The sequence below is a fragment of the Euprymna scolopes genome, chromosome 16 (assembly GCF_053919585.1).
Source record: "Euprymna scolopes isolate OS-2025 chromosome 16, ASM5391958v1, whole genome shotgun sequence".
NCBI lineage: Eukaryota > Metazoa > Mollusca > Cephalopoda > Sepiida > Sepiolidae > Euprymna > Euprymna scolopes.
The window spans coordinates 144,437,417-144,458,460 of NC_136497.1; positions in this window are offsets into that span (position 1 = coordinate 144,437,417).

The following is a 21,044-nucleotide window of genomic DNA, read 5'->3' on the forward strand; positions in this document are numbered from 1 at the left end:
AACCTTGATGTGTGTTACAAAATAAATGTTATCCAGGAATGACGCTTTGGGGAATTGAATGGTTGATGTTATATAAGGATCATTGTGCGAAAATATATTAACATTCTTAACTATAACTTTCACAAGTGATTAGCTATTTTGAAGGCCAAAAAAGAGAAGCAGCCTACGTTTTCTTTTTAATTTATTTTTTGATATTTTTGCGAACACCCCAAAAGAATATAACAATCTCTGATTACTTATATTATATAAATAATGCGTTCCAGGCCATAACCGGTCGTCAGATTCAATTTTTACAATACTTTTTTAATACTTGCCAAGAGAAAAGAATGGGAGACGACACGTTTTCACTTGCCGTTTGCTTCAAATGTTTTTATGGACTTCAAACACTTTCATTGATTCAAATGTTTTATTGACTTAAAACCTTGTTATTGACTTGAAACCTTTTTATTGACTTCAACCGTTTTTATTGACTTCAACCGTGTAAGTGGAGTTCCTTTTCCTTTTAAAAACAACCATGTTCTACGAAATAAAACACAAATAATTTTCTCTACAAAACAACCAAACTAAACGTAATGAATAAATATTTGACGATATCACCAACTTCAACATTTTGATTATATATTTCCATAACTCATGCGTTTGGCTACTAACTCTACTGTGTTTACATCTTTGGAACATGCATCCATGCATCGTCACATTAATGGGATCACATATTGGGTTCATTATTGGCCAGTTGGATTTCAGAAACAAGTGATGTACTATTTCGTTATGTAGATGGTATTTTATATATATATATATATATATATATATATATATATATATTCAATTTTACGACAGCTAAAGGATTTTTACGACATTTAAATTTATTTGACCCTGTATTGATATTTACTATGGAGGATGAAGGTTAATAGCTTATAGTTGTTCTTTAATGCTCTTGTACCAGGGTATACAGGAAACCTACTTTTACAGGTTAATACATTCGTCCTTCATAAAAAAACAACAAAAAAAAAAACAGAAAAATAAATCTGATTCAAACTGTGGTACTCTGGACTTAACTTACACGCAGTTGAAAAAGTGTATAAAAGATAAAATCGTTGGTTTTAAGGATGTGACATTTTTTACCCTAAAAATGTGTCCTGTTTATGTGAAGCCCTCATGATGTTAAAATCCAGTTTTCATACAACGTCTCTAAAGACGTTTTGCGTTGTTATTTATCAGTATAACGTGTTAGTTTATCGCTTTAATGTTCAGCGAATGAAGGTTAGGATTTCTCAAAGTATCCTCTCTTCGATACGTAGGCAGAGAAAATGACACACGTCCGGGCGTTGCTGGCGAGTTTTTTTAAGTGTCAAGCGAAAGATATTTCAGTAGCTTTATTTATATGTTCTCCCTTATCCGCTTTTTAAAAAAAATGTGTTTTCAACATCACTGAAAGTAAAGTGAAGGAGAAAATATGTAAGTGTTTTTCATTGTCTTCCTTTACAAATATAAGCTAAGAGTATAAAAATATAAATATGTAGAAGAAATTCATAAGGAGTATTTGAATGAAACTGAGCATTACATTTAATATTTATTAAAATTAAGTACCACAAAAATCTGTTTAAATATTTGAAGAAACGCTTCAATATAATTATTATAAAGAAGCTAAATAAAGTTATTTATGCCAACCACTTCGGACTTATTTGTATCTTCCTCCTTTTTTCTCTTTCTTTTCTTTTCCCATATTTTAAACAAGTTGGTTGGTTGATTGTTTTTGTTTTACGGCATATCAACCCTTTTCGGGTTATTTAATGCCGAATCCAAAGATTTTGAAGATTTTTTTTTTTAATAGAGTATATTTGTTGTTTTCACGTCGGTTTCTATTCAACCAATAGTTGGGACCCTAACAGGTACTACCATTCCGGGTCAGAGCGGACCTGGGAGCAATAGTAATTAAAGAGTGCCTCCACACTCCTCAAAGCCCACAAGCTGGGGCCTCACCACTGGATATAGTTTAAGGTCATATCCAGAACCACCATTGAGGGACTTTTACCCTCTGCAGGAGGGGGGCAGTAGGCGTATTCTAATGCCCCACCTTTAAACAAGTGTTCACCTTAGATAATTATTTATAATTTTTGACAACGTTTTAATCCGACTTTTTCTATCGTTTCCTTGGGACTTATTGGTATATGCTGAGAATGTATCTTCCTCCTTCTTTCTCTTTCTTTTCTTTTCCCATATTTTAAACAAGTGTTCACCATAGATAATTATTTATAATTTTTGACAACATTTTAATCCGACTTTTTCTATCGTTTACCACGATTACTCTGTAATACCAAAATATCCTTTTTTTACACAGGCATCACCACATTATCAAGGTCAAGAAGCCACTCAAGGATAAGGGTTAAAGAGTGTACAGTAGAAATTGGAAAATATAGTAATCATTAGTAATGAAAATTCGGTAAATTTGTTACTTATATGGAACGGCTCATCAAGAACTTGTTTACGTTAGACTTGAAGACAACCATATTGTAGTCAGCCGGAAAGCAGGAAAACGGAAGACAATTCCACAGGCGTGCATTTCTAAGAAAGAAGCTTTGTTCATGGAATCTACGCTTAGGTTTAGGCACAGATAAAGAGTGGGGGGAATTATTGATAGTGTTTTCAGCTAGACGAGTGTTTCTTGTGAAAGTTTGGCGAGGGGGGGACTATAGATTGAAGCTCAGTCGAACACTTTCCATGAAAATAACGATACATCAGAGACAAACTCGCAACATCTCTTCTGTGAGATAGAGGTTGCAGGGAAGAGAAAAGGACATCTCCTATGAGGCTACGAAGTCTATTTTGAACTCTATCAAGGCAGGACAAGTTCTTTCTAGCTGCTCCTTCCCAGATGTGGCAACAGTATTCCATCCTTGGACGTACCTGGCTCTTATATAGATAGAGAATTGCAACAGCAGTGAGATATCTACTGGATCGATAGAAAGATCACACCATTTTTCCAGCGGCCCTGGCAACAGATTTGATGTACGTGTTCCATTTAAGATCATATATCCTTGTAGTTTTTTTTAAAAACGATTGTTCTTCTTCGTTCTCTTTTATTTTTAATGTTTTAAATATCGCTTTGGAATAAAGGAGAAAAATATTTTTCCGAGTGTGTCATCTTTGCCCCCCCCCCTCGTTTGTTCGTTTCCTATTTTACTAACATAAGTTTTAAAAAAATAACAAGAAATGTATTAATAATTGATAATATTGGCATTGCGTGCGGTTTTATTCAGATGTTTATTAAAATTATGCACTTTAAAAAATCTGGTTAAATATTTGCGAAGGTGCGATATGACTATTATAAAGCAGTTAAATGAAAACATTGGAGTGAGTAATAAGATTATTTCATTCTAAATAATTATTTAATGTTGTCACGTCTTTTCAGTAACTAGAAAAATGCCAGAACGATTAAGAATAATGTCATTGCATCCAGTATTATTAAAATATTTATTAAAGTTATGTGCCCACAAAGATATGTTTATTTGAGGACGCGCAATAGAACTATTATAAAGACGCTAAATGAAGTTTTGCAGTTTAATGCATTAGCTAGGATTCGTTCTTGCCAGGAAAAAAAAAAGAACAGAAAAATATATCCGGTCAAAACTTTACTATATCGGACTTTGTTAATTAGCTCTTAATAATAAGCTGAAAAGATTTAAGCTATGCTTTCAAGTTCAGCTTCTTATTAAGTTGTTTTAAAAGATGGGACCTATTTGGGGTTTAAAAAATCTCCTGATTATGTGTTAAAATTCACTCATTACGGGATGAAATTATTTTACTTCAATCCAAAATGTCCTTTATTCAATGTCTAATTATTTTACTTGATTACTTACTTTATTCCATGTGTAATGTTGTCCGGGAAGCAACACGTTGTAGCCTCAGTCGCAAAATAGACAAAGAATCGAAAAGAACTTCAACTCATTTTTTCTTTGTAAAATTTATGTCTTCATTGTTACGACCACGTCGTAACCTAAGTGATTTCGAACGTTCTCGAAGTCGCTCACGTGATCTCGAACGCTATTCCAGTCTTTAACGCGATCTTCTTTTTAAAAGTCTTTGTTTTTCTACACCAGTGACGTAATTTCGCATGCATTTGCATACGCACATCCGCGCTGTCTAAATGTTGTTCAACTAATCACGTCTTACCGCGGCATATCTCTAAACGTGTTTTGAATGTTTAAATGAGGGTACCTTTTACTGAAACAAAAAACTGCAGATCAACGACTCAAACAAGCTGGAACAAAGAAACAGAGAATCGATCAGACAATTCTAGAGAAAACGCCCTATGCAGAGTTGAACGATAAAATTCTCGCCCTAGAAAAGACAAAGTGGTTCAATTTCCCTTTGACGAAAAATGGGTTTCTTTTCTTTTGAAGACCATCGACTAGTTTTCCAGCTGTGTACGAATCCCAAAAGCGACAAGTGCCTTCTATCATGTCTGAAAGTGATACAATGTTCAACAGGCGAGATCAGAGATGCGTCGCAGTACATCTCATGCTCTTAATAAATTATAACAACATTAGATTACAGCACTCTCAAAATGTATCGTTAGATTGTCTCGAATAACAGGAACGTTCCCAGTGTGATTAAAACAAAGTTTCCAGCCACAGTTATGATCATTAGTGTGGATTCAAGTGTGGATTCAAGTGAGGGCCACATCATGCTACCTCTCATCTTCGAAGTCGTTTTAAAAGTCAACAGCAAAGTGTACCTGGATGTGCTGAACAGTGTGTTGATCCCCTAGTGCAATCAGGTGGCAGCTAGCAGAATCTGGGTTTAGCAGCCACACAAGCCCAAAGACACACAGATTTGGCTTCAGCAGTTGTACTACGATTTTTTTATATAGTTGGCCGAGTAAAAGAGCAAATTATCTATCTATCTATCTATCTATCTATCTATCTATCTATCTATCTGGCGAAATAAACAAGAGATGTGAAGCTATGTTTTGATAAATTTAGGAAAACTTGTCAGTCTTTATCAAACTGTGAACTGGTTAAGTTTGCACCGGAAGTTCTGAACAGCTGACTGGAATGGCATACCGTCTGTCACATGTTCCCGTTTGCTGAGGCAAAATGTAGAGTGGGATTTCGGACACCGATGAAGGTGACGTTTCTCAAAATGTAGCCTAGGAGAAACCTAAAGGCCAGAGATTCAATTTCCATTCTTCTGCGTAACGATACCTGGGAAGTGAAATAAATTCTTATATAAAACAAATCATCATTTTGGATTGTTTGAAAAGCCACACCTACAAATTCCAGCTCCATCCAAGGACAGATATGATTACCAGGTAGACCAAAAGACAGAGGACCAACAACGCAGTTAAAAGGTATGTCGTAAATACATGCCTGCTACACACGTACGCATCAACACGTATGCGAGATTAATCAGGCCATGAAATAGACTGTTACGGATAAGTTATAGTTATAGATAAGTTATAGATGAGTCGACATATCGTCCAGATAGTGTAGAACCAACAGACATTAAGTTAGGCCATGTATACACTCTGTATATACACATTCATCAGAAAAACATCAAATATATACACCCATATACACAACGGATTTGGGTCCTCACGAACACGTATATATAACTCTTGTACTCTTCACTTATTGCCCTCCACCTCCTATGACCTGAACCCTCTCGACTATTTCGTTTGGTCATACGTTAAGAACATCACCAACATGACCTCAGACAACACAAAAGCCGCCCTGTTCGTCGCTATCCACCGACTATTTGCTGAGCTCCCGTCGATGCTTGTGGAAAAGGCATACTTCCAGTTATGGACTCGTATTAAGGCGGTGATTGAGGCTGAAGGTTGCTACATTGAATATGTGTCAGCTCTACTACATACGCAAGTTACCTGAATTGATTTAAAATAAAGCTGTAGTGTTGTTTTTTTAGGGCGACAACTTCTACCCTATACCAGTATCTCTAGAAAAGACTGAAACGCAGAAAAGAAAGGTTGGAGTCAATAAAATTTCAAATATGTTTTTACACCTCATCATGAACTCTTTTTGTTTACAAGGAAGGTACCACTTATCAAGGCCCGAAGGTCACTGGAGGATAAGTGCTACTGAATGTAAGGTGGTAACGTAGTAATCATTAATGGTGTACATTGGGTGAAATTCGATTATTTAAAGGGACGGTTAACAAGAACTTGTTTACATTGGACTTGAAAGGTACCATATTAAATCGGCTGAAAAGCAGGCCAGTGGAACAATTTTACACAGACAGATAGTTATCGAAAGAACTCTTAAATGGAACATAGATTCACCGGCCTAATATGGCAACAGTAATCTATACATAGTCTGATATTAAATTGGTAGAGATAGAAAATAGAAAGATGAGAGAAATTGTCATGAGCGATTTTCAAGAAGCAGAAAGAATAATGATTTTAATCTATGAATCCCAAGAAATTTCAGAGTCTAGAATTGAACCCAGTGATCAAAAGTTAAAAGTGAATACATATTGCTATTTAGATGCGATCTCAGCAATTTACGGAATTAACATTATAGTAGAAATAATTATAAAACAAAGATAGGTCAGTTAGTTATAATAGATAATGGATTGAGAAATTTTATTTGTGTTGCTAAGGCGTGTAGAGACATGTGTAATATATGGAATACACGTAAGGGACTCTCACATGGTTGGGCACGTCTCTGACGTCACAAAGAAAGATAGATTCATTATATTCAGTAAAGAAGGTTCGAAATCAGAATTCAGTCATTTCGGGAGTTGAGTTCGGAACAGTCAGAGAATACGATTTAGCTAAGCCCCTTTCGAAAGCGAGAGAAAGGGTGACACGAAAATGTAACTCTGCAAGGCATTCGAATTGCGTATCATCATGTCATTCTGGAATAAATTTCCTCGTGTAATTAGTAAACCTTTATCTTCGTTGTCATCATTTCCAAAGAAAGGTAATCTGTGTCTTCTGGTATTGATAACATCACGTTGTCCCCTCATCTTTGTAAAAGAACTTTATATGAAACACCCTTTCAAAATCTGAATCCCTCCCCCTTCAATAGTAGATTCTCATCCCCTATGCGTTAAAAGAATTCTCATCATCTTCGTCGTCGTATACACATTTATATAAATGTCTCATCATCAGTTATATGTTCCCGATATGCACACCCCGCTATTGAATAAAAAGTCAGTTAAAAACGTTGGTAACACGCACATTGTACTCTTCTTGCACCATGTACCGCAAGTCAGCAGAGAGTAAGTTCGAAACATTCCGATTGTCAATGTCCTTAGAAATGTGCGCCGAGCATGCGCGGAAGCGCACAAGCGTATGAGCTGAGCCTACCTGCGGTGAAAAGCGAACCTGTGATCTTTCGATTACAAATCAATCAACTAATGAACTATACTCATCTTATCCCAAAGCGACGATTTAGTTTCGCCCAACGGCTATAAATAACAAACCGATGAGTCATTCGGCGGTTGAAATACACTGCTCTGAGAACGTGTCACGCGTTATTGCATTTCGTATCGTGGCGTGTAGATTCGGAGAGATTGTTCGGTGTTGCTTGGGAACGTGTGTGTCGATTCAACGATATTGTTCGTGGTGTGGCGTGTTGATTCGGTGGTATCAGAATTGTATGGACAGATTTGTTAAGGACCGTGTCGTCACTTGTGAAAACAAATATATATATATATATATATATATATATATTTCATAAGCTGAAAAGCTATAGCAAGCATCTATATAAGTACTTTAACCATAGTTCCTGATTTCAAAAGGCGAAAAATTAAAAGATACATCTGCCTTACTTTAATGCTAGGTTTATTTATTGTGTCTTTTACATTTAATAAAAACCCTTTCCAATATTTGCTGATGAGGAAACCTTGTTTAATAAAAAAAACTATATGTAATAATTATTGTCCGTAACTTGATGTCTACCACAATAAAAACATTGTTTTCCGAAACGATCGTACAAATAATTGATTTTGTTGTTGTTCCTTCTTATGAAACGGATTTTTAATTTAATTATAATTTGATTTTTAAATTATCAATCACATTACTAAATATATATATATATATATATATATATATATATATATATATATATATATATATATATATATATATATATATATATTCTTTTTTGGGCGCTCTCTCTGCCTCGTGTAGCGACAAAATGTTCTGTGTTTCTTTGTGGTACTATTTAGCTTATCTCATGATAAAGTCAGAAATAATTAATCCAGCTGTATATTTGATATCGACATAAACTTTATAGCTTATTATATTTTATCTGTGTTTATATCGATCTCTGTGTATATCTACCTACCTATCTGTCCATCTATTATTATTGTTGTTATTATTATTATAATTGTTGTTAGTGTTGTTGTTGTAATGGTTGTTGTTGTTAATGGTGCCATTTTTCATATTATTACATTTTCACCCCAAACAAGGCAAATTGCCACTTTGGTGTAGGGGGCTACTATCAGGAGTAACAACCACTGGGGTACTATGTAGGGATTTGGGCAGCAAGATGTCGGTTCACGTTACACTTGAACTTCTGCACGTCAGTACTGTTGGGGAAGCAGGGACCTGGAATGGAATTCCAAAGTCTAGCGGTTCTGGGGAAGAAACTATTGGAGTAAAAAGATATTTTACATCTAGGGATCTCTACAGTGTGGGGGTGGGATTTAGCAGCCTGTCGGGTAGGTTTAGGTAAGGGGGAGCTAAATAAGAGGTTATGCAGAGCTTCAGACATGCATCACAAGTAGACCATCAGCTGACCTTTCTCCAATTAGGATTGTGGCCTCGGGAACAGCAGCCAGGAACTGTCAATCCGGTACCCTCAACCCATTAGAAGAAGGTCAACCCAATCTAATTGATCAGGCATGTCTCATACTCAAGCACTCCCAAATGTTCAGTTTTAGGGGTGGGGCGTGTTGGGAATGGGGAAAAAACGGCGTTCGTTTCCCTAGCCAGGAAACAAGATCTACCGCTGGGTGTTTCTGTCGAATCACTGAGATAGTGTCTCTGCACTTGACTAATAGGCAAAGAAGGAGTATGGAAGCCGGGCGATAGACAGAGCCTATCTACTCCTTAAGACATTTAGGTTTGCAAACCGGTGAATTTGTTTGAGTCACCAGCTCTAGGAAGGTTGTCATCCAAGACTGAAGAGGCCTTTCTCCCCTTTGGTTTAGTTTCAGAGTTTTCCTTCTCCTAGACGGATGATCTGGGTAGACCTACTGGGTCCGTCAGCACTGAGAGGGTTTTCTCCGCGCCTAGGTTCTAATCCAGGTATTTCTGCGACCCCGCGTGATAAAATGTTGTAAGGCGATATATTATTTTACGCATGAATTTTAAGTATTTATTTCAACAGTGCCATCTAGGCGAGCAGAGTTAGGTAGTAACTTATGAAAATATATTTATAGTAGTTAAGTCACCCCTGTGGGGAATCGCCTGGAATTTGTGTGGCCAGGTGTTTTTAATTATACACGTAATGTTTAGTTTAGTAAGTTAATCAATCAGATTCATTGTTATTTCTTCACAAAGGTAAATGTTTCAATATTCAATTGAAGGTCTTCTTAGACAAATGTTCGGCGGACTTTTACTTCTTCCCCCCTTTTTTAAAATTCCATATAGGTGTTACTCTCCCCGCCTTTTTGTGAATGCGTGCGATTAACAGTTGATCTTATTATAACACGTGCTTGTTTGGAGTACAATTAACAGTTGATCTTATTATAACACGTGCTTGTTTGGAGTACTTTTCTACTTTTAGTTTAGATTTTTGTTTAGTTTAGTTCTTTAGTCTATTTTATTTTCCTATGTATTAATATCATAACGTACATCCGTATATCATTCTAGTTATTCTAGTATCTACGTTGAATTCATCCAGCTTCATCTTTTAATATAAAAGTGAACGTGTATGTGTGTGAGTACACTTCTCAACCTATATACTCAACGATTTTATACCTACAAACTAGAAAATTAGTATATAGTATATTCAGAAATTTGTAAAACTTTTTTAATTATGTTTATCTTAAATAACAGGCTGCTAAAGTGTCAAGATTGAAAAATTGGTACGTGAGCATCGTCGATTTTTTTTTTTACTGTTTTCAACTGTTCCACGACTGCGCATGCGCAAGCAAGAAATATAACAGCTAAAACATGTTAAGAAAAAAGAAGTTTTTTTTAGACGCATTTAAAAATACTGTCAAGCTGGTTTAATGATTATCGTACTTGACTCGCTGTGTTTAGGTTTTGGTTTCGATCTCAGTTCGAATATTAATTTTTTTTACTTACAAGAAGTGAACTGTTTAAAAAAAAAACATAATACTCGCATGCATATTTCTCAATTTTTCTGTATTTTTATTACTCCAGGGTTTCAAAGAAATTTAGCGTGACTTTTAATGCGTACAGTATTTCTGTTTATTAGAAATAAGAAAACTGCAATAATTAAACTATAATATTTATTCGTACTTTAAGACCGGACAACGCCGGGCGACCTGCTAGTATTTATCTAATTTTCACAACCATATTTTCACTGTCCATATTTGCTTCCTCGACAATGTGTTACATCTGACAATCTCACTTCCTTATTAAATTGGATGAAATCCCATTCTGCTTTCAACCTCACATAACATTTCCAGTAGGATGCGGTCTCCATCACATGTATTCTGGGTTGTTTGCGAATTTATACAACGAGTCAGCAATAATTTAATTAGACGACATAGTTCAATTTATTGGTCACCAATGGCCCCAGATCTGACAACCTTTGATTACTTTTCGTGGGGTCATATTAAATCAAATACGTATAATCACCATTGTTGTATACTACAGGCGCCAATGGATATCATCAAATTAGAAATTGTAACCGATGATACACACACTCTTCTGTTAAGAAATTGTGGCAAAAGCTGTGAAAATGAGGGCTTACCGTTCAAACGACCTAGGTGTGCGTGTGTGCTTTGTCATCGCTGCGAAGCTAGGATAAGAAAAGAATTCCAAGATGGCGCCGACGTTGTAATGGTATGATCTCGGAAACTCTCGCAAAATCTCGTGCATAAATGCAAATCAGTTGGTCTTCGACAACTATAAATTCAGGCCGTTTTGGAAGCCAAGGGCGAGGAAAGAACGGCCGGTTGGTAATTGTGTACGCTGGATCGTGTTGGTGGCGTGTCACCGTGTCTGTGTGTGTACTGATCGAACCGCTTTCCTGTCACTTGCATATTGGACTTTGAATTGGTTTACATTGGACTTGCACGTTGGACTTCGAATTGGTTTACATTGGACTTGCACATTGGACTTTGAATTGGTTTACATTGGACTTGCACATTGGACTTTGAATTGGTTTACATTGGACTTCAACTTCAGAAATGTATAAAATAATTTAATTGAAAGCATTTAGGAAATACCAGCATGGCGACCTGACGTTGCTCAGGATTGAATGAGAACCACTAGTATGTACTTTTCACTATGCTAATGACAACATATTCCATGCTCTTTTTTTACGGACCCCCTATTTTCTATTATATAAAGGCCATATATATGTATGTTTGTGTGTGTGTTTGTATGTCTGTTAAAAACTTTTCTCATACGCATGGTACACGCACCAACTCAGCATCGTAAGAAAGACCGATCTCTCAGATAAATAACATATTAAAATTCGGAAAAATGGTCAATTATTTCGTATAGAAATATAGTTTTATATCAAGCGGGAGTCACAAAGTCGTTTCTTTTAAAACGATTTCAACAACTGCGCATGCGTCAACCACTTTCCCCTGAATTCGTTTAACTAGAATAATTTTCAACGTGATTTCGTAATAAACGCTGTGGCCCAGTAGATTAGGAGGTTGTCTTATAACCAGTAGTTTTATAGTTCGCGTACACCTACCGTTTTTTTTTTTTTGCATTTAAACTGGATTGTTTATAATTTCGGCTGCTAATTATATTGAAACAAAAAACAATTTCCTTATTTCGATTTGTTTAATCAGATGTTTAAAATCAACTGTGGGTTAAATTTTTATTTAAAAGAAACAAAAATTTCAAGCCAATTAAACAAACGTTCTTTCATTACATTTTTTAACAGTTTTTTCTCATGTGTTTAAACAGGGTTATAGATTAAAAAAAAAAAATTTGTTTTGAAATCAGCATTATTTATTTAGCATTTTATCGGAGGTTAATTAAATCGAAACAAAACATTTTCCTTAATTCGAAGGTTACGTACATCACTTTTTTAATAAAAATATCGTAACTGCTTACTTTTTTTCTTTAATAACATAAGCCAAAAGTATTCATTTTTTAAACATAACAGTGTTTATTTCGGGTTTAACAATTCTTATTATGTTCAGTACGAAATGTAAAGTAACGGCCGTTGCAACACACGTTAAAGTCACACACGCGTATTAAACTAAAGCTGTGACCAAAACGCTTATCCTGCAACGTTATGAAGTCATGTGCCTGTGTGGGAAAAAGTGTTTGCCGGTAAGGTTTTCCCTTCTTCCCTCTTTTGAGTTCACGTCCGAACCTGGCCACTCTCTACTATTTTGATTGAAAGAAAAGTTGTTTTGATTTATTTTAGGGGATTGTTTTTTTTTTCTTGCACACGGGGAACGCTGTGCAACTAATCCGCTGGTATATAATCATCAAAAAGTGCTCAATATCAGGAGAGTAACTTCTTCTCTTCGTATCCCTTTCTATCGAAATATCTGAGGATGCCATGTATTTTGGGGGTGGGGTGGGGTGGGGGAGATTACATTTTCTTTTTTTTATCCGTTTAAGCAGGATTACCATATCTTTTATTTTTGAAATTGTGATGGGGATATCGATGTTGACATATTTTGATGAAAAACTGCTCAGTATCCTTAGAATAGCATGTGTGTCCAAACGGAACTTTATGTGGACCCGAACAACTGCGGGTATCCCTGCCAGTCTAGTATATGAAGGACAAACGTCTGTGTGTGTTTATATATCCGCTAAAAACCTTTGTTATTCGGATCAAACGGGCACAAACCTGGTACCATTAGAAAGAGCGATCTCCCGGACACATAATATCGAAATATTGGAAAAAAACCGTTTATTATTTCGTGTAGAGATGCCGATTAGTTTGAAGGAGGGGCAGATGTTGAAAAACCGCGTATGCGCGAACCGTCGCCGTCGTATCTTTCTTTCGTTTTAAAAGGCCAAATCTGCAACGTTATTACATATTTCCTCGTTATCCCATCAATAATGCGTTCGATTACTAACTTCACTTGTACGAGTTGGTATTTCTTTTTCATTCTTTTTTTTTTTTTTGCTTACGAATAAAATTTTGCTTTCGGTTTCGTTTCTGAAAGATGACACCCAAGTCTCATTTGTTTTTTTTTACGACTGGGCAATGCCAAGCGCATACCCCCCACCTCTGTTGTTACAATTTTTTGTGACAAAATTAAAATATCATATTTAAGCCGCGGATTTTAAAACCGGGTAACGCCCACTTCCTGCTGTAACCAGTGTTTTTTCAACCGGGCAACGCCAGGCGGAAACTACTCGATAGTCTTAAATAAATGCGTTGATGTTGTACCCTGATACGCTTTCAAAGCGATACAAGTTTCTAGATAAAGTAAAATATGTGGTACGATTAACGGGAAATTCCTTAGGATACAATATGAGAAGTATTGTTTATAAGTTGTTATAATCCTGTGACATGTGTTCAAATTTAAATAAAAAATACTTGCTGCTAGAATTTTATATGGAATAAATGTTTTGAAGTGGAATTAATAAGCAAGGTGTTTAAGCCCCTTTCGAAAAAGCAGCGCCTACATAAGGAAATGATAGATAAATAGAAAGCTTTTTTTATATTAGGCTGGAAAATATAGCTTGTTGGTAGGACCGTCTGCAGTAAATACTGCACGATCACCTCAACAAAGTCTCTTTATATTTATGTTTGAATTAGTACAGGGAAGAACGTTGAAATTGCATCCTTAAAGAAAACAATACTAGAGATTTATTTAAAAACTTTTCGTGCAAAAATCGATTCCGGTAACTTGCGTATGTAGTAGAGCTGATATATATTGCCTCAATCATCGCCTTAATGCGGGTCCGGAACTGAGAACATGCCTTTTTCACAAGCGATCAGGCTGGCTTTAGTGTTGTGGGAGGTTATATTGGTGATATTCTCGACGTATAACCAAACGAAGTACTGCAGTGGGTTCAGGTCAGTGAAGCAGGGGGCCAGTGATAGAAGGATACAATGTCTTAGACCTCCTGAAACCAAGCCTTAATCTTTTTGGACATAAGCCAGTATCGAGTCCTACGGCTATACCCAGGATCTATCATCGGCCACTTGATTGCCTCAGGGATACTCACATTTTCCGGCACATTCAGGTACCATTTTGTGTTGACTTTCAAGGCAACTTCGAAGATGTGAGGTGGCATGATGTGGCCCTCACTTGAAATGATACCAAAGACCATAACCGTGAGTTATTCAATGCAATGGGTTGTGCCCTTAAGTATTGACTCGTCCGGATTTTAATTTTGAGGGCGCTAGCAATGGTCCTGTTGTAATGCCTTGGATCGATAGAGAGCATGAGCTGTACAGCAGCGCATCTCCGATCTCGCTCGTTGAACATTGTGTCACTTTCAGAAATGATATAAGGCTCCTACCGTTCTTGGGATTTGTACACAGCTCCACAACTAATAGATAGTCTCCAACAACAACATAAAAAGGAAAACCGGTTTTCATCAAATGGAAATGGAATCACGTTGTCTTTTCTATAGCGGCAATTTTATCGTTCCGCCTGAAAATATCCGAACGTGTTGTTTTTAATACGCAAGAATCGTCGCCGTGTAGACAGTAAAAATATTTTAGGAATTTTTGGGATGATACTATGCCCCTATCTGTCTGTCTGTCTGTATCTCTCTCTCTCTCTCTCTATATATATATATCTATATATATATATATATATATATATATATATATATATATATATATATATATATATATTATATATTATATATTAAAATGATAACGTAAAATATCTTACCGCAGATGATTTATATCTTACCAAACGTGGATATGTTTGCAGCATATGATGCAAGAAAATATCCCATGGAATAATTATGAACAAATAAGAAAATCACTCGCGGTTACATGGCGTTTATTATGAAGACACACACACACACACACACACACACACACACACACACACACACACACACGTAACGACAATTCAAACATGATAGGTTAAAAGTCCAAGTATGATAGCTCATTTCTCCATTTTGAAAGTCACTCTGTTTTCTCTCAACTCTCTACTTCCGGTCTTTGATCTCGTAAGAAGTCACGAAAATTTAAAGTCTCGGACTCAGACAAGGAAAGACAACTTTGTCTAAATAAGTAAACAATTACTCCCCTTGAATTGTATCTTGTATCGTCCTAACAGTAAGAATTAAAAGAATAAGAGAGAGCGCGCGCACGAGGGAGAGAGAGAGAGAGAGAGAGAGAGAGAGAGAGAGAGAGAGAGAGAGAGAGAGAGAGAGAGAGAGAGAGAGAGAACAATAAAAAAAACAAGTGACAGTTTATGACCTGGTATTTTTCTGGGGAGATTTTTCTAATGTCTTCACGCCTAAGGGACCTTTCTTGAACGGATAATACCTCCTCAGTACGACACCAATCTCTCCAAGTAAAGATAGTTTGTAATCGACAGGTATATTTCCTTTAAGGATTGTTTATGATGACTTACATTTGCTTGATGGGTTTTTTTTGGATTCGACTAACTCGCATTCAAGATCAATTCTCCATTACGGCTGCGAATGTTTGACAGTAACGAAGGTGGCTGAAAATTATTTGGAAGCAGCGTAGATATCATTTTTAAGGAGAATTCTACGAATCTAATGCACAGAAAGGGAGACAAGCAAAGAAGTCATGCGTAAAGCAGACTACAACAGATCGCTACTTAATACCGTTCATACATTGAAAGTTCTTCGGCTATTTAATGCGGGAGTACGGCTTAGAAAAAGCTTGATATTAGGAAAAAATCGCCGGGAAAAGAGCAGAGGAAGATAACGAATAACGTTCACTAACAGTCAACAGGGGCACTGGACACACAACTATAGATCTTACCAGAAAGACCGAATGCAGAGACGACTGAAGACTTATTATCATTGATGTCTGCAATAACAGACTTGATACCTGAAGAAGAAAAAACTAATGTTCCAATATTGGATGTTATTTTCACAACTATGGAATCGACGTGAACTCTGACTTTCTTCAGATATGTTTTTTTTTTTTTTACACAGTGGTCACCACTTATCAAGGCCCGGAAGCTACTCAGGGATAAGGGTTATTGCAAGTACATTACGTTAGTGTGGAGATTTGATGAAGTGTTTACTTAAGGGGGCGGTTCATTAGGAATTTGTTAACGTTGGAGTTGAACATATCCAAGTTGTAGTCAGGTGGGAAACAGGCAGACGGAACAGAGTTCCACAGGCGTGCAGTTCTAAGAAAGAAGCTTTGTTCATGGAATCCACGTTTTGATTTAGGCACAGAAAAAGAGTGGGGGAAATTTTTCACAGTGGATTCAGCTAGACGGGTGTTTTTCGTGAAAGATTGGCGAGGGGGGGACCAGAGATTGGAGTTCAGACGAGCACGTGCCATGGAAATAACGATAAAACAAGGATAGGCTCGCAACGTCTCTTCTGTGGGAGAGAGGTTGCAGGGTAGAGAAAAGGGTATCCCCCACTAAGCCACGAAGTTGATTTTGTATTCTGTCAAGACAGGATAGGCTGTTTTCAGCAGCTCCTGCCTAGATATGGCAGCAGTATTCCATCCTTGGACGTAAGAATCGTTACGTCAAACTAGGATAAAAATTCATAATGTAAAATATAATTTTTTTTACTCACGTTCACCCTTTACAAAGCATATCGTGCTTTCTATTTGTAAACAAATATAAATTTGAAGAAGGAACCTATTTTAAACTCTTGAACTGAGGCTTGATATTTTATAAACATCTGTCAATATGAGGTGGAGTACAGATTGTTGACTGTTTTCTATAACATGCGTTTTCAAATTTAATGAAAAAAGAAAAAAAAGAGAGTGTTGCACTTTATGGTGGCTCTTTATGGGTCTCCCTGCCTCCCCCCAAATGTCTATTTTGCTACGAATGAAAGAGAGAAGGATGAAGCAAACTTGAAAGAGAAAGAAGGGGAAGAATCTGAAAACATAACCTCAAAATAAAAGGGAGAAAAACAGAGATTAATAAAGAGAGAATGAGAAAAGAAAATTGAAAGAGAAAAAGAGAGAAAAAGAGACAGGAACAGAAATAGAGAGAATAAAAGTGAAAGAGAAAAAGAAAGAGAGATATAAAGAGAAATAAACAGTAACAACAAATGAGAAAGTGAGGGAAATAGATAAGAAAAAGTTAAAGATAAAGAAATCGATAAAAATACATAGATAGAGAGCAAAAAGAGAGCGAGCGATATATATATATATATATATATATATATATATATATGTATAAAGAGAGAGAGAGAGAAAGAAAGAGAGAGAGAGAGAGAAAGAGAGAGAATGAGAGAGGGAAAGAGATAATATATAAAGAGAGAGACAGGGAGAGAGTGAGAACTGAAGCTTATTTTTATTTCTTGAAAAAAAAACAAAAACAAAAAAACCTGAAAATAAGAAATTTAACTAAACACGCCATTTTGCATGTCTTCATTTTCATTAATCAAAAACGTTGAATTGTCATTCGCTATCGTCGATAAATCACGGACTTGTCCGAATTAGATGATGAGCACATGTCAGTTATTTATTTATTTCCGTTTCCGCTTTATTCTCTATATATATATATATATATATATATATATATATATATATATATATATATATATATATATATATAGTTAAATGGAATTGTAGAAGGCGGTACAATGCAGAAGTAACGGAAAGACACAAGCTGAAGCAGGTGAGAAATTTATTGATACAACTTATAAATACATGTGCACATATTCATATTTCATATACGCAGTATATTTATATTTGCACAGTGGTTACCTGGGAAAGTCGGTCTGGTAAATAAGTAAAAGAAAAACATTAAATTAAAAAGCCACCAACAATGTCCGGACAATTATTTAGCTCGATACTGTTACTATTTACTATTTACAACAACACGTTTGAACCAAAGATAAACTATTATAAAAAAAAATAATTAAAAAAAAAATAAAAATAAAATATAATATAAAATAAATAATTTATAAATATAAAATAAGAATTGAGAAGAAAAAACCCTAACCATATACTACCCACAAGTCCCGAGCAATGATTTGCTGCGGTATAGTTACTGCTTACAACAACACGTTTGTCAAAGTCAAGTAAATATCTGACATACCACCAGACCGACTTTTCCAGGTAACCACTGTACCGCCTTCTACAATTCCATTTAAATACATACTATACAATGCTTCAAGCAAACTACACCCACGTCTTATCAAATAATTGTGTTAATGCCTTGCCTACCGAATGTTAAGGCGAGATAATTATGTTAATATCTTGTCTACCAAAAACTAAAAGGAGATAATCAATTTTCTACCGAACGTTAAGAGTAGATAAATCTGTTAGTGTTTTGTTAACGGAACGACTCCACTCTAAGAAGAATAATCATGATGCTAACAGGAAAAGTCGGCCAGCAAAACAATCACAACAAAAAAAAAAACGAACACATATCATATTCTTTAATATATATAAGACAATTATCTTTTTTACTCCCCTTCTCTCATCCTTCATACCTTAAATGAAAATAAGAGTTAAAAAAAAAACCAAATAATCTATTATATAAATCTCACCTGTCTGTTTAAATGTATGCATGTAAGTATGTTTATATGTATGTATTTATGAATTTATGTATGCCGAATATCACGGTATGTGGCGCTAGACTGGGAGTAGTTGATTCATTTGTGTACCTTGGTAATTCTCTGTCGAGGGATGGCTGTCTCGACACTGAAATCCACAGGCGAATTCAGAAGGCATCTGTAGCTTTTGGAAGGTTGGAGAAGAGAGTGTGGTCTGATCATGGCATCACAGATAGGGCTAAGAGCTGCGTTTACAAGACCTGTGTGCTAACCACACTCTTGTATTCACCGTAGACATGGACATTGCATCAAAGGCACATTGAATGGCTTGAACGATTTCACCAAAAATGCTTGAGACGTATCTTAAGCATCAAGTGGCAAGCACAAGTACCCGATACTGAAGTCCTTGTGAGAGCATGTTGCTCTAGTGTTGAGAACTTTGTAATCAGATCTCACATGCGTTGGGTGGGCCACTTGGTTCGAATAAAAGATTGTAGGCTGCCAAAACAAATTTTCTACGGGGAGCTGAAAAATGGCAAGCACCCTCAACACAAGCCTAGGAAGAGGTTCAGGGACTCTACAAAGAATAATTTGAAAGTCTTACAAATCAACATCGACATATGGGAAGACCGAAATTCTGAAGTGGCGAAAGCTTGTACGTGAAAGTTGTGCTGCTCTAGAGAAAAGAAAGCAAGCACACAACAATCTGAAGCGAGAGATTCGCAAAGGTTTAATTGATGGTCTTAACCATGACACACAGAGCTGGAAATGTGACACTTGTGAACGAGTGCCTTTGTTAAAAGCTGGGTACGTCAACTACCTTAAGTCGCACAAAACTCCTGTTCAGGTCAATTTTACACCTATTAGTCCGAACCAAACGATGTGCTTAACATGCAGCAAAGTTTGCAAGTCTACTGCTGGTTTGAGGAGACATGTGATTGTTCATAGGAATACCCTTCCACCTCCAGAAGAAGTCAACTCGATGGAAATTGCTCAATTTGTATATCACATCTGCTTCTAGATGTGCAAATCTGCGGTGGGAGTGCAGAGTCATCTGAGATGGCATGGACGACAAGATTGGGAGAACTCAATGTGACAGCGATCATCTGGAAAGATGCAGCAATCATCATGTATGTATGCATGTCTAAAACTTTCGACACAGGCGACGGATTTTCACGCGATCGGTATTGTTTTGAAGCTCGACCCTTCGCACGACAAATATCGAACAATGAGATAAAAACATTAATTTCTTCACCATCATTTCTACAAGGAGGGGTCGGTTTTTTGCCGATATTTTCGAAAGTCCTCGCCTCTTTTCGATTGACTAGCCTTGATTTAAACATTCGCCACTTCCGGTTTTGCGATGGACGCAACGGCAAAGACATCGCGTTTTTTCCCACGTTCTTTTCCTCCTTTACGGTACGGGTTCGAGCCTTCCTGCCTATTACCACTTATTATTTTTTTTTGCTCAACACACACCGCCGGGCACCCGAGCAACGCCGGGCCCCCAGGCTAATAATGAATATTCGTCTAAACTCTTTCTTGTCAGTTTTAATCTTTACCGATCGTTCTCGCTCTCTCTTTCTCTTTCTCTCACTCTCATGCTCTCTCTCAGCTTTCCAAAAAAGAAAACTGCCCTCTTCTTTCCCCCTTCATTAGTTTTCACAGCAGTCATTGTCCTCTCATGTAAATTAATGTCATATGTATATTAATAAATTGTATATAGACGAGAGTTTTTTTCATTTCTCTTTTAATTTTTGAATCCATGACTGCGCAAGATAGACAGAAGCGCCGTCGCTTGCGTAAGTCACGTTTTAAATTACTTTCGCTAGATGCATTTCTCTAGGTCAGTGCATTTGTATATTTATAATTTTTAAATTCTCAAATAAGGAAACAGTATAAAATATTGGCTCTTATTTTTAAATATCGTCAAGCATTTAAATATTATCATCTTTTTTTAAAAAGCCAAAAGCGATATGTACTTAAAAATAAAATAAACATTCGATTTATCTCAAAGATAAAAAATGTCAATACCTTTCTGATAAACTACCACGTGAGTCACGTGTTGCACTTAAAGATTGTTTAACTTCTTTATTCATTAACTTCTTAATGGGATGCTTCTCATTATAGATCTTAATATCTTCAATGTAAAAATTTATTAATAGAAAAGTTGCTTGACAAAAGCCTATCAGTTCGAAAGTTTGCTTGCCATATTTGAGGTATATATATGGTGGAACGATAAAAT